We start from the raw sequence: 14,611 nt of genomic DNA, 5'->3' as shown, positions 1-14,611 counted from the left end.
TATTCCGATAACCAAATCTAAAACCAGTTTGAAAGGATTCCAGGGTAAGTTATGGAGGCAACTCTGAGGATTTTCCTCCTGGCAATGGACAAAGATGAAATATCTGTGGGGTCAAGTAGGAACAAGTCAATGGGACATATGTTTCTAACTCACTTCTGAAAATCCCATCCTCTATTCCATTCTCTCAAAGAAGACCCAGACAATACATCGGGCAATAGCTCCTCTGTCCTAAGCATTCTCTTGCATGTGGTGCCGAAGGTTCTAACCTGTTAGCTTTCCTGTTCAATGTGCAAATAAACTCCCTCATATAGCAAGGACGTTTGGGCTGCGAGGACACCAATCTGCTGATTACGCTCAGTTCCTCTTTTTAATATCAGACCTGAATAGGGGAGCGGCTGAGCTCTCCCAGTGTACGTCTGAGATTGGGTCCTAGATGAGGCTCAATCCACAGAAGATGGCGGTTGACTGGGGGAAACATCCAGGAGATGATAGAGTTGATTTCTTGAAAGAGGGGATTTGCTCACCTTTTGTCATAAAGACACACAAACTAGGCAGGTGAAGCCCCGTTGGATCCCTGACTGCTTTTACAAGGCCAGGTAACAGCTATGGCCAGAAGTGCTAATTTTCATCTACTTTCTGAGACAGATTTTTCCATTCTGATGCAGACCTTGCCATGATGATCCATGTGTATGTCATCTCTAGAATCGATTACTTATCAACAAAGCTTCCCTTAACTCTCTCTCTCTCTCAGATTTCATCCAATATGAAACATGGCTGCCCACTTAGTGGTGCTTCTCACTGGCTTCAAATTTGCTTCTGGATGCAATTAACAGCAATAGTTTGAGCTATGAGGATCAATATTTGGTTGTTTTCAAACTGCAATCAGTGTATCACCAGTTATCTGGGGGGCTGACAAATGAAACAGTAACAGAACCAAGCAGTAGAGAATTGTTGGGCTTGGGGAGAGAGAACATTTGCTCTCTTACAAAACAGTAATGAAGATAATGAGAAAGTTAAACCAGTGGTCATGCTTGGCTTGGGGCGGAGTCCTGGTTACCTGAGCAACTACCCATCCTTACTTTATATTATGGTAACTGAGATCAGCTGAGGCACTTGAGCTAACAACCTCCTTGATTTAAATATGAGAAGGCTAAAGACATGGTATTTTCAATGAGGGAACCTCTACATTGCTCACTTCTCCCCCAAGTTGGTTTGACAAGACACAAGGCCAATATAATCAGTCATGCTTTTACCAAAGACTATATTTGGGAGGATATTCAAGACTTCTCTTTTTTGAGGGGCAAGGAAGTGGTCTTATTGACATAAAGAGAAACATGTCTTCAGTGAATTAATCCATGCTTTTATAAAACCTAAGTATATTTAATGCCCATAAACCAAAATATTGAGAATTTTGAAGCATGAATTTGGGATTAAACTAAAATCTGACTGGTGCCGAGGCTAAGTGAAGATTTTGCTGGGATCCTACTGTTTACAATCAAAGTGCTCAACTGCAGATCTTTAAGGGGGGTTTTATTTTCTATGCATTTTCTGATGGTACCTAAATACAGATGACTATTTACACATGGTAGTCACATTAAACAACTTTTTCTTAATAAAAGACTATTCTAGATTAAGTAGAGCAAGGAATTAAATTCTGCTTTCTTATTGCATGCTAACTGATTTTTATCTGCTAGGAAACAAAAATTGGTATTAAAAGTACCATGTTGTTCACTGTTTTCTGAAGCAATCAGAGCTTCACTTCTCTAGTGATGCTTCTAAGTTTTTAGAAGATATTGAGCCAGTTGTGATTCTTCTGACTATTGCTAACAATTTTCATTCCAAATTTAATATTATTACACTGTTGCAGGTGTGTGAAGGCATCCATTTTCTCCAATGGAATTAAATGCTCATTTATTTTACATGCCATGACCACAGCCTTGGAGTTATCCAAATATGAAACTAACTCTGGTGTTTTATTATAACCTCTTGTTCCTCTAAAAGTAAATTCCATTACCGAACTTATATCGCATATTTTAAATCTGTGTGTACCACTTTCTGTAAGTGACATTTTGGAATGAACAAATATCAAAACATTATGAAATAGTTCCAGGATTATGAACAGACCACTGATGTATTCAGAAATTAAAAGCTGCTGTTTGAACTCCATAAAGCATCAAAAGAACAAATAATTGACAGATGCTGGTAGCTAATTAGAAAAATAAGGGTTGTATAAAATAAAAAAAAAACTTTTGGCGGCTAGCTGTACTTTTGTGTATAATTATTAAATATAAATACATATACACACAGAATACCAATTTGTAATCACAACTGATGTATAGTATTGCATATAATTTAGTATTGCATATAATTTTTACCTTATCTTGATTATGAACCTTAGAAGTTATGCTTGTATCAGTAAAACACATTTTAAACCAGCCTAGCCTGAAGAAGCATTTTGATTGCCTAATTTAACTTTGTAAAGGAGTCGTAAATCTTATAGTTGGTCTCTGTAAACCTCACAGCTGGAACATTCTAACACTACCTTGCAGTTTCCAGTGATCAAAGTTACTTACTTTATATATCAAACTAAGAATTTCATAATGGAAATAATGCAACATCAGGGGGTGCAGTTATCATGAAATAATTACACTCCTGGGAGATTACAGATAAGGCTGTACCCCAGGGGTGTGATTATCCCATGATAACCAACCACATCCACTGAAATTGCCTTATTGCAAAAATAATCTCTATTCACTGGTGAAATATTATTCAATAGGCGATTTTTTTTTTAAAGGTTTTTTTTTTTTTATCTTGAATCACCAACTGAATAAGTATAATGGTCTGCATGCAAAGAAAAATAAAACGAAACTAAGTCAGTACTGGGTTGTTATTGTTTTCCTGCTTGCTGCAGCGTAGCCCTACATTTTAGATCTTGAGAAACAACTGTCTCCTCTCACAGAACAGGACTCTGATTAGCAGGAGACATGTGCTTTAATCTGTAGAGGCCCAATCCTGCAGCAATTCCACATGTGGAATTCTCACTGAAGTCAATGGGAGGTCTGTACACGGAGCAGATATGGTATCCAGCCCGAAAGGGCAATGCAAGTCTGTTTGTATGTAAAGAGGAAAATAATTCCAATGCAGGTTCCTTAACATATCACTACCAAAGGCCCAAATGCTTTTTTATTAACTATTAAAACAATTTCAGTTTTTACAGGAGTGATAGTTATTGTTGTTGAATTGCAACTTAATATGTCACACTTGCACAGTGCTTTTTATGTACAAAATGTTTTCCAAACATTATTGAATCAGTCCACACAACAACCCTATGAGCTAGGTAATAGGATCACAGTTTTATATAGATGGGGAAACTGAAGCAAAGATTTTAAATGACTTGACCACACAGTCATAATCTCCTTTTCATTCACTTGCAACTCTGAGGCTGAAAATAGTCTCAGCCTAGAGGAGCCGCTTTTTTGGGTTTTACTGTGAAGGGGCAGCTGGGGTGGAGGATTGGGGATGAGATGTGAAATTCCCATTCACCGATTTTGGGGATGGGGCTGAGGAAACAACTTTTTTTTTCTCCCTTTTTAAACCCCCCTCCTTTACCCCACCCCCCGAAATTTCTCATGAGTCTGTTTAGACATAAGAATATAAGAATGGCCATACTGGGTCAGAACAGTGGTCCATCTAGCTCAGCCTCTTGTCTTCTGACAGTGGCCGGCACCAGATGCTTCGGAGGGAACGAACGGAACATGGCAATTATCGAGTGATCCATCCCATCATACAGTCCCATCTAGTGCTCAACAAAAAGCAACATTCTAGAAGAGTTATTTATACACACACACACACACACAAAATTCAGTACAGGCAATTAAAAGTTAAGTGCACTGTTCTTAAACACCTAAAGAACAAAGTGAGTAGGATTTTAAAAAAAACTTCTAGCAGTAGGCTACCCTAAAACTGTCAACAAGACATCAGAAATAGCTGAAATGTGAGAAATTATGCTTGACAGCAGATCATCATGAAGTATAGCATTTATAGTTCTGCTCATCCCCTGCCTTAGTCTCTTCAACAAGATCCACCCAGCACCGCCTGAATGAAAACTTTTGCCGTATTTAAATTGTAAATAAATAATTTTGGCTTTCAGTGAGATTTAGGAGCCTTAGGCACTTTTAAAAATTTTACTCTTAGACTTTATCAGATGTAGAACTAACATTTCAAATAACATGATATTTGAAACAAAAACAGACATTCCTCCATTAATGCTATGGGGCATCTTAACATGGTAGTCTAGTCAACAAAGGTTTGTCCTTATTGGGAAACAAAATAGAGAGGAATATTTGACTAAGTGCAATGTTCAAAATTTCTCTTAAATAAGGCAAGCACCTTCCCTATGTCCATACAGTAAAAGTTTGGCAGTGATAGATTGCTACCACTTTATTTGACACAGCTGGCCTGGAAAGGAAATATTTGTCCTGTGTTTAAGAGCCCTTCTACTCTACAGAACTTTAAAGACTTTAGGACTAGGTTATAATGGGTTGATTCCATACACAGCAACATGGTTATCACATGGTTGCTAGTTATATGAATGTAATATGTTTCGATCCTTCTTCGGAGCAGGCTGTAAACAGGTTAACACTACTGATCTACTCTATAGACAGGACAAGGCAGGGCATTGCTTGTCTTCCCATGAACCCAAGGTATGTTTACATTTGAGCTGGGAGGTACATTTCCCAGCTCATGTAGATTTACCCAATCTAGCTCTGCTCAAGCTGCTGGAGAGAGGACTTAAACTGGGAGTTTCCTGCCTCCCATGTAACTGCAAACCACCAGGCTACAGAGTCACTCCGGTATTTTCTCTTTGGCCCAATGATTCTTTCATTATTCATTCAAAGTGGAACAGCTTCAACATGGGGCCAGAGAGCCAGCATGACAGTAACTCTAGCTTGGTGGTTAGAGCACTCAGCTGGGAGGTAGGTGACCCAGAACCACTTTCCCTGCTCCAAATACTTATTTTATGTTTTTAATTATTTACCCAGAAGGGAACAGCTTCTCCAGAAGAGACTGAGAACACCTTATACCCCAGCGGCTAGGACACTCACCCGAGAGGCGGCAGATCCTTGTTCAAATCTCTCCTACCCTTCAGATGGAGGATGAACTTGCACTGGGAGTCTCCCCATTCCAAGTGTCTACTCTAACCACTGAGCTAAAAGTTATGAAGGAAGTCCTCCAACTTCTCCTTCCCTGGCATTTTGTATAAGCTTCTCTGTAGGATCCAATCAGATAGACAAGGTCCAAGCACATTTACTGGATCAGGAATCGCAAGCACGTTAGGAAAAGCAATGTGCATCTTCCCCTGGTTCACGTATCACTCTGAGTCCTAGGCACCTGGCATGGGGCTGCAGTGTGCATGCTCAGAGGCAGATGCACAGGTACTTAGGGAACTTTTACTGTACAAATCTGGGCACCGGGTGAGTTCAGGCACCTACAGAATTTGAAGGTAGGTAAGTGGAGGCCTTGCGAATCCCAGTGGGACCTGATTCTGGGATTTAGGCACCTAAAGCAGCAGGTAGGTGTTTAAGTCGATCTGTGAATCTAGTCCCTAGTATCTAGAACAGTGGTCCTCAACCTATTTACCACTGTGGGCCGCACATGCAGCTCTCTGTGTGTTATGCGGGCTGCAGCCACACAATATTATATCTATATCTGTATACACACACAACCTGTACGGCCCTGAGGATGTCACATGTGCCGCAGCTGTGTGCTGATTGGGCCGCAAGCAGCCCGTGGGTTGAGAACCACTCGTCTAGAACGTTACAAAATCTTCGTATTAATCCACCCACACACACCCCAAAAAATCAATCCCACAATTCTCATTTAGGTCTTGGGTTGGCAGCCAAAACAAATGGAAGTGCTTTGGATTATTTGTGTTTTATATGGATTCCTGCTAGCTTTCTAAAATTAAAGGGAGGTAACATTTATTTGCTATGCATTGAAAAGTCACAAGCTCTCACTTGGATTTTTAACTAATGCTCTCTTCATTAATTGTTCAGGTATTATAAAGAAATTAGTGACAGGATTTATTGAGCACCTGGATTTTGGGGAAGAAAGAGGAGTCAAAAATGACATCAAAGTTATGTGCCTGGGCAGCGGGAAAGACAGTACAATTGTCAATGGATAAGCCAGGACTAGCAAAGGGAAAAAAGCAAGCAAGCCAATGGGGAAAAACAGCAACTGTCATGGATTCCAGTTTAGCCATGTGTGTACACTAATAATTAACCATTTAGAGTCTGTATTAAAGCTACAGAGCATATAGCTAGTGATATCAAATAAAAAGACACAAACTCAAGAATCAGGAAATTCACTGATGCTCACTCACATCAACTAACTTAAGCCCCATTTGCACATGTAGGTGTAAAGCTTTCCTTCTCTATTATGGACAAGGAAAGCCCAGAATGCAGTAGAAACCAGGTGTATTTGTCTGTGGATGGGAGACGGACAAATGTTTGGGACACAGGGAAAAATGCAGGGAACCAATCAGGGGATCTGCAACCCGTGTGCTGCAAAAAATTATGGCTGTCGATTATTCACAGTTAACTCATGCGATTAATTTTTTTGAGTTAATCACGATTAACAGTGCGATTAAAACTGCAATTAAACAATAGAATACCAATTGAAATTTGTTAAATATTTTAGATGTTTTTTCTACATTTTCATATATATTGAATTCTGTGTTGTAATTGAAATCAAAGTGTATATTATTTTTGATTAAATATTTGCACTGTAAAAATTATGAACAAAAGAAATTGTATTTTTCAATTCACCTCATACAAGTACTGTAGTGCAATCTCTGTCATGAAAGTGCAACTTACAAATGTAGAATTTTTTTTGTTACGCTCTAAAACAAAACAATGTAAAACTTCAAAGCCTACAAAGTCCACTCAGCCCTACTTCTTGTTCAGCCAATCACTAAGACAAACAAGTTCTTATTAACAATGTCACCAGAAAGTGAGGACAGGTATTTGCATGGCACTTTTGTAGGTGGCATTGCAACGTATTTGCATGCCAGATATGCTAAACATTCATATGCCCCCCTTTATGCTTCGGCCATCATTCCAGAGAACATGCTTCCATGTTGTAGCATTTGCAGATACAGGAAGCAATTCATGATGAAATTCTCTGGGCAAGACTGGAAGGCCTTTCATCCTATCTACTCAGCTGTTTCTAGCCATTGCAAACATTTGAAAAGTCCCTTCTATGTAAAAGGCTAATTCATGCCTACCATCCAGATAGTAGAGAGTCTCTGTTCCTCCTTGTTACCATGTGGTTTTGGATAGAAGACTGGTAGGAAGATATCCTGGTTACTAGGGAATTGCGAGACCACCTTTGGCAGGAAGGCTGGGTTTGGTCACAGTTGAAACTTGTCCTTGAAGATGACTGTATAAGGGTGGCTCCAAAGTAAGGGCTCAAATCTCTGAGACCCTTCTGGCAGAAGTGGCCACTAAGGCGGCCACTTTCCAGGATAAGTAGAGCAGCGCGCATATGGCCAGCAGTTGAAATGGAGGTCCTATTAGACTTGCAAACACCAAAATGAGGGAGTGGCTGATGTACTTGGGGGTATAACTGCTCCAAGGCCCTTAAGAAAACGACCACAGATCAATTTTGAGAAGACAGACTGGCCACTTACCCATGAGTGAAAAGCCAAGACTGCAACTAGATGGACCCTAACAGATGAAACTGTTAGGCAAGGGTTCTCAAACTGGGGGTCGGGACCCCTCAGGGGGTCGCAAGGTTATTACATGGGGGGTTGCGAGCTGTCAACCTTCACCCCAAACCCTGCTTTGCCTCCAGCATTTATAATGGCGTTAAATATATAAAAAAGTGGTTTTATTTTATGGGGGGAGGGCACACTCAGAGACTTGCTATGTGAAAGGGGTCACCAGTAAAAAAGTTTGAGAGCCACTGCTGTTAGGCCTTGCAGTTTCAAGTGGATTAAACAATCTAGAATGAAAGGTAGTGTTGACTGTGTAGGCGAAACCCCTTGCTGTGCAGACTAGATTGAGAATCTCTTCCACTTTGCCAGGTAAGTGGCTCTAGTGGATGGTTTTCTGCTCCCTAACAGTACCTTGTGAACAGGCCTGGAGCATGCTAGTTGTGCAAGGTTCAGCCATGGAGCTTCCAGGCTGTGAGTGAAAGGGACTCTAGGTTCCGATGACATAGGTGGCCGTGGTCCTGGGAGATCAGTTCTGGAAACAGAGACAGGCGGATTGGCAGTTCCACCGAGAGGTCCAGGAGGGTAGTGAACCAGTGCTGACAGGGCCAAGCCAATCAGGTTAAGATGCAACCCATCCCTTCTGACCTTCACCAGGATCTTGTGTATGAGGGGAAAGGGAGGGAATGCATAGAAGAGATGATCTGTCCAAGGGAGGAGAAAGGCACCTGCAAGTGAGCCCAGGCTGTGACCAAGAAAGGAGCAGAACTGAAGACACTTCTTGTTGTGCTTCATCACACAGAGATCTATCTGGGGAGTCCCCCACTTCTGGAAAATGCCTTTCACAACATCTGGACGGATGGACCACTCGTGGTGGTTGGAGAAGGATCTGCTGAGATGATCATAGAATTCAAGATCAGAAGGGACCATTATGATCATCTAGTCTGACCTCCTGCAAGATGCAGGCCACATAGCCGATCCACCCACTCCTTAGCAAGAGACCCCTGCCCCATGCTTCGGAGGAAGGCGAAAAACCTCCAGGGCCATTGCCAATCTTCCCTGGAGGAAAATTCCTTCCCGACCCCAAATATGGCGGTCAGCTGAACCCCGAGCATGCGGGCAAGACTCTCCAGCCATACCCTTGGAAAAGGTTATATCATATCATTGACCCATTGTACTATTTACCAGTGTGGCACTTAATTGACCTATTGACTAAGCCCGTTATCCTATCATACCATCTCCTCCATAAACTTATCTAGCTTAATCTTAAAGTCATGGAGGTCCTTCGCCCCCACTGTTTCCCTCGGTAGGCTGTTCCAGTATTGCACTCCCCTGATGGTTAGAAACCTTCGTCTAATTTCAAGCCTGAATTTCCTGACTGACAATTTATATCCATTTGTCCTCGTGTCCACATTAGCACTGAGCTGGAATAATTCCTCTCCTTCCCTGGTATTTATCCCTCTGATATATTTAAAGAGTGTAATCATATCTCCTCTTATCCTTCTTTTGGTTAAGGAAAACAAACCAAGCTCCTCAAGTCTCCTTTCATACGACAGGCCTTCCATTCCTCGGATCATTCTAGTGGCCCTTCTTTGTACCCGTTCCAGTTCGAATTCATCCTTCTTAAACATGGGAGACCAAAACTGCACACAATACTCCAAATGAGGTCTCACCAACGCCTTATATAACGGGACTAGCACCTCCTTATCCCTACTAGAAATACCTCGCCTAATGCATCCCAAGACCGCATTAGCTTTTTTAACGGCCACATCACATTGCCTACTCATAGTCATCCTACGATCAACCAGGACTCCTAGGTCCTTCTCCTCCTCCGTTACTTCCAACTGGTGCGTCCCCAGCTTATAACTAAAGTTCTTGTTAGTCATCCCTAAATGCATAACCTTACACTTCTCACTATTGAATTTCATCCTGTTACTAATACTCCAGTTTACAAGGTCATCCAAATCTCCCTGGAGAATATCCCGATCCTCTTCTGAATTGGCAATACCTCCCAACTTAGTGTCATCCGCAAACTTTATCAGCCCACTCCTACTCTTGGTTCCCAGGTCAGCAATAAATAGACTGAATAAAATCGGACCCAAAACCGAGCCTTGAGGAACTCCACTGATCTGTTAGCTTGTTCTGCAACCCTGGGAGATAGGAAGCTTCGAGGTGGAGTGAGTGGGCTATGCAGAATTGCCACAGGCGAAGAGCTTCCTGGCATAGGAGAGAGGAGTGTGCTCCACTCTGCCTGTTTATATAAAACACTGCTGTCGTGTTGTCTGTAAGGACTGATACACACTTGCCCTGCAAGTGGGGTTGGAACACCTGGCAGGCGAGGTGCAATGATCTGAGTTTCCTCATGCTGATGTATTGTGAGAGCTCTTCTGGAGACCAGAGGACCTGAAGAACCCCAAGTGAGCCCCCCATCCCATCGCTGACACGCCTGTAATGAGACATTGATGGTTGGCGCCTCAAGAATGGGACTCCTGCATATATTGCCCACAGGTCCAGCCACCAAAGAAGGGTGGTGATCCCCAAAGGGGGAAGTGAGACCATCATGTCCAAATGGTGTCGGCCCGGTGCATATACTGATGCCAGCCAAGTCTGAAGAGCTCTGAACCGTAGTCTCTTGTATTTCATTACACAGGAACATGATGCCACAAATACCAATGCTTCAGGCAGTTTCTTCCCATGGTAATGGGGTGATTTTCAGGCTCTCTCTGAGCACCCTTAGAGCTTGGGATCGGGTTTCTGTGAAGAAGGCTTTGGCCTGGACCGAGTCGAGGATCAACCCAATGAATTCTATCCTTTGAACCAGGGAGAAGGTAGACTTCTGCATATTTATCCACAGTCCCAGGTCCTGGAAAGCTGATTAACTTTACAGTTGCCTCCACCTAGCCCTTGATCTGACCTCTGATCAGCTAGTCATCAAGGTAAACCCCCTGCCTCCTCCGGAAGGCTGTGACGATTGCCATTCACTTTCTGAACATACAAGGGACCGCTGACAGGCCAAATGGGAGGATAGTAAATTGGTAGTGCACGTGGCTCACGATGAATCATAGGAACCTTCTGTGAACCCGAAATATGGAAATGTGAGAATAAGTATCCTTCAAATCAAGGGTAGGATACCAGTTCCCTGGATCCAGAGAAGGGATAATGGAGGCCAAAGAGACCATGCGGAACTTCAGCTTCTTCATGAATCTGTTGAAGTTCTGCATGTCCAGGTTCAGTCTGAGATCGCCATTAGCTTTCAGGATTAGGAAATAACGGGAGCAGAACCCCTGGCCCCTTAACTCCAGCAGAACCTCCTCCACTGCTCCCGCCCTTAGGAGCAACTGTACCTCCTGGGCTAGAAGTTGCTCTTGAGAAGGGTGCCTAAAGAGGGACAGGGAAGGAAGGTGGAAAGGAGGGGAACAACTGAATTGAGTATCCCAGTGCTATCATGCATAGCACCAAGCAATCTGAGGTAATGCAAGCCCTCACCTAATAGAAGTGGGACAGCTGGTCCACAATTAGGGAAATTGGATCCAAATGTCCTGGAACATCATCACCAAGCATCTCATCAAAAGGCCTGCTTAGACCCTGCCAATTACCCTAGGGGGTGCAGGCACGGAGGCTGACAAGGACTGAGACGGAGGCCTCCTTTTATAGCCTCTACTCTTTCTCTTACTGTAGTCTCGTCTTGATTGTGGCAGGTAGAAGCAAGCCGCCAGTTGGGACTTATAAAGAAGGAGCCAGAGTATGTAACACTAGGGATTTCAGGGTGGCTTGAGTCTTCAGACTATGCAGCTTGGCATCTGTTTGCGCCGAGAAGAGTGATGTGCCTTCAAAGGGAAGATCCTGCAATGTCTGCTGCACCTCTTAGAGTAACAGAGGACTGAAGCCACAAGTTTCTCCTCATAACTACAGCTGAAGCCATGGATCAGGTTGCAGAGTCAGCTGTGTCCAAGGCTGCCTGAAGAGACGCCCTTACCACCGATTTTCCCTTCTCAACTAGGGCCGAGCATCCACCCCTGGACTCCTGTGGCAATAGTTCCTTAAATTTTGCCACTGCGTTTCAGGAATTAAAATCATAATGGTTCAGGAGCACTTGCTAGTTCATGATCCTGAGCTGGAGGCCACCAGCTGAATAGACCCTTGCTGCCAAAAAGATCTAGATTTTTGCATCTTTGGCCTTGGGATTTGGCCCCTGCTGCTCCCACTCATTGGCTGCTGAAACCACCAGCAAATCCAGTGAGGGGGTAGTTAGGGGTGGGGGTTCCAGGAGGGGGTGGTCAGGGAACAGGGAGGTGGGGTTGGATGGGGGTAAGGTCCGGGGGGGGAGCAGTTAGGGGCAGGGGGTCTCAGGAGGGGGCATTCAGGGGACAGGGAGCAGGGAGGGTTGGATAGGGGGTGGGGTCCCAGGGGACAGTCAGGGAGCAGGAAGGGTTGGATAGGGGTGGGGGTGGGGTCCCAAGAGGGGGTGGTCTGGGGACAAGGAGTGGGGGGGTTGGATGGGTCAGGGGTGCCTTCCCTACCCGGCCCTCCATACCGTTTCGCAACCCCAATGTGGCCCTCGGGCCAAAAAGTTTGCCCACCCCTGTGCTAGGAGGTGCATGGCTTCAGAGCACACAAACTGTGGAAATTATAGTGCTTATGTTTAAATGGAAAGTATGTCAGATGTACTAAATCCCTTTCACTATGCTCTTAGCAGTTGCTTGGGAAGAAGGCCTGGGGACAGGTACCTGACTAGGAAAAGGCCTGGGACACTCAGAGATTACTTAGGGTTGATGACAAACTAGTTAGGTTTTCAAGACACTGAAACGTGGCCTTGGTGCAGTTATAAATGGGAAGAAGAATAAGCACAATACGATGTGTGAACACTTATTTACAAATGTTTTTAAATTTCACAAGAGTATTTGATGATTATATATGTCAAGATTGACTTCAGCACAAAATTGAATTTTCTGAGTATAAAAGCATGTCTCACTAGCAATAGCTATAAAGTATAATTCCCCATCCCCCTACCCACACACATATACCAGTAAAACTTTCCAATCAAAATTTCTTCTAAGCTGTAAACAACATTATAAGCCATTGAATACAGAGGCTCAGAAAGACTGCCATCTCATCTACAACTATACAGTTGCTTTTATGATGGTATGCTCTTCTGACAATGTTTAAAAGCAAAGCAGCATGATAGTTTCTTGAAGTAAAGCTTTATGGCACTTCCTTTCAATAAAGGAACACCAAATAACTTTTTGAATTAGTCCCTTTAAATAAGACAGATCGTCAACAGGCTGACTATGCAAAAAGAACTAATAGTTATTACATGAAAGCAACATAGTTTAGCTTCTATCCTTGGCCTCTCTGCTCAGAAAGTTAACGAGGGTGCCAATTGTAATGGTGTTCCTGAAGAAATGACTTGAGAATACATTTCATTCTGAGACTGTAAGATCTGCTATAGTCTGCAGTGGAATGTGCCACAGCATGAAGACTCCTTTATGTTTTTGTAACACACCTCTTCAGTGCAACTAGAATCACTCTTAGATACTTCATTATGACTGTGAAACTATCACAATCTTGGGTCAAATTACTGAAGACAAAAATTGAATTCCCCTTCAAGCATTCAAAGTAAATATAGCGTGCTATGTATTAAATCACATGTGCATCTGATTAAAGGATGGTATGATCTAAAAATAAAATGCAGCGTGTTTCTAGTCAACAAGAAAGATGACAGAGCAAAATCACTGTTCTTGAAGCAGTGGTAACCTAACACTAGGGGAAAATGTGGCATTTAGAAAACTAAGCCTCAATTACTTGTCGATTAATTTATTTAGGCACTTCAGAGATCTAAGAAATTAAGACAAACTACCCCTATGTACTCGATCATAAGCCGGTTTGTTTATAAGCCAACCCCCCCAGGATGGATAAGTAAAAATGGAAATTTTTTATAACCCGTTCATAAGCCGACCCTATAATTCAGGGGTCAGCAAACTTTGGCTCCTGTGCCACCAGGATAAGCCGCTGGCGGGCCAAGATGGTTTGTTTACCTCAAGCTTCCACAGACACGGAGGTAAACCTAAGTAAACAAAGTATCCCGGCGCGCCAGCTGCTTACCCTGATGGGCCGGGACAGCAACTGTTGGGGAAATGTTTTGGGGATGGGGGAGAGAAGCTGGGAGTCAGGGGAGTAACCCCTGTGACCACCCCCCACATGACTCCACCCCTAGCCCAGGACCCCCCCACTCTCCCCATCCCATCCCTTCCTACCTTATCTGGGGAGGGCCAGGGGAGGATGTCTCTGGCCTAGCTGGAGCTGCTCCGACAGGCTGGGCAGCGCGGCCACAGCCTGCTCCAGCGGGCCAGACCGGGCAGCATGGCCGCAGCGTGCTCCAGCGGGCTGGGCGGCACGGCCGCAGTGTGCTCTGGCAGGCCGGGCAGTGCGGCCACAGCCTGCTCTGAGGGGTGGGGCCGAGCAGCAGGGCTGCAGCCTGCCAGCCCCGGAGCTGCAGTTGCTTCAGAGGCTGGGGGGACAGCAGCCTGTCCAAAAGCAGAGACTCTGGCCCCGCCTCTTCCCTTCTGGCTCTGCTGCCTCTCCTTGCTCCTTCTGTTGTGGGGAGGGGCTGTGTCCACCTCTCCCTCTCTATACCCATTCATAAGCCAACCCCCTTTTCTGGTGCTTCCCTTTTTTACTAAAAAAAAAATTCAGCTTATGAACGAGTATATACGGTATGTCACCAGTATGAATTGGTGTTCCCTACTTCCCATGCCCTTATGGTTTGAGTCTGAATTGTGGTTACACAATTTTGATGGTCCATTTAACTCATTAGTTTATCAACACAGAAGAATCTTTTTTCCATTCAGAACTGAAGTAGACATCACAAGGCTGCATCAGAACTAGATGCCTACATAA

General features: G+C 43.7%; 1 protein-coding gene across 2 annotated transcripts in view; it reads right to left on the bottom strand.

The window, feature by feature from the left end:
- Positions 1-14,611, bottom strand: part of CIR1 (corepressor interacting with RBPJ, CIR1) — a 42,593-nt gene that overhangs the window by 15,209 nt on the left and 12,773 nt on the right. The window lies entirely within an intron of this gene.

The sequence above is a fragment of the Mauremys reevesii genome, linkage group 11 (assembly GCF_016161935.1).
Source record: "Mauremys reevesii isolate NIE-2019 linkage group 11, ASM1616193v1, whole genome shotgun sequence".
NCBI lineage: Eukaryota > Metazoa > Chordata > Testudines > Geoemydidae > Mauremys > Mauremys reevesii.
This window is presented reverse-complemented; position numbering and strand designations above follow the sequence as displayed.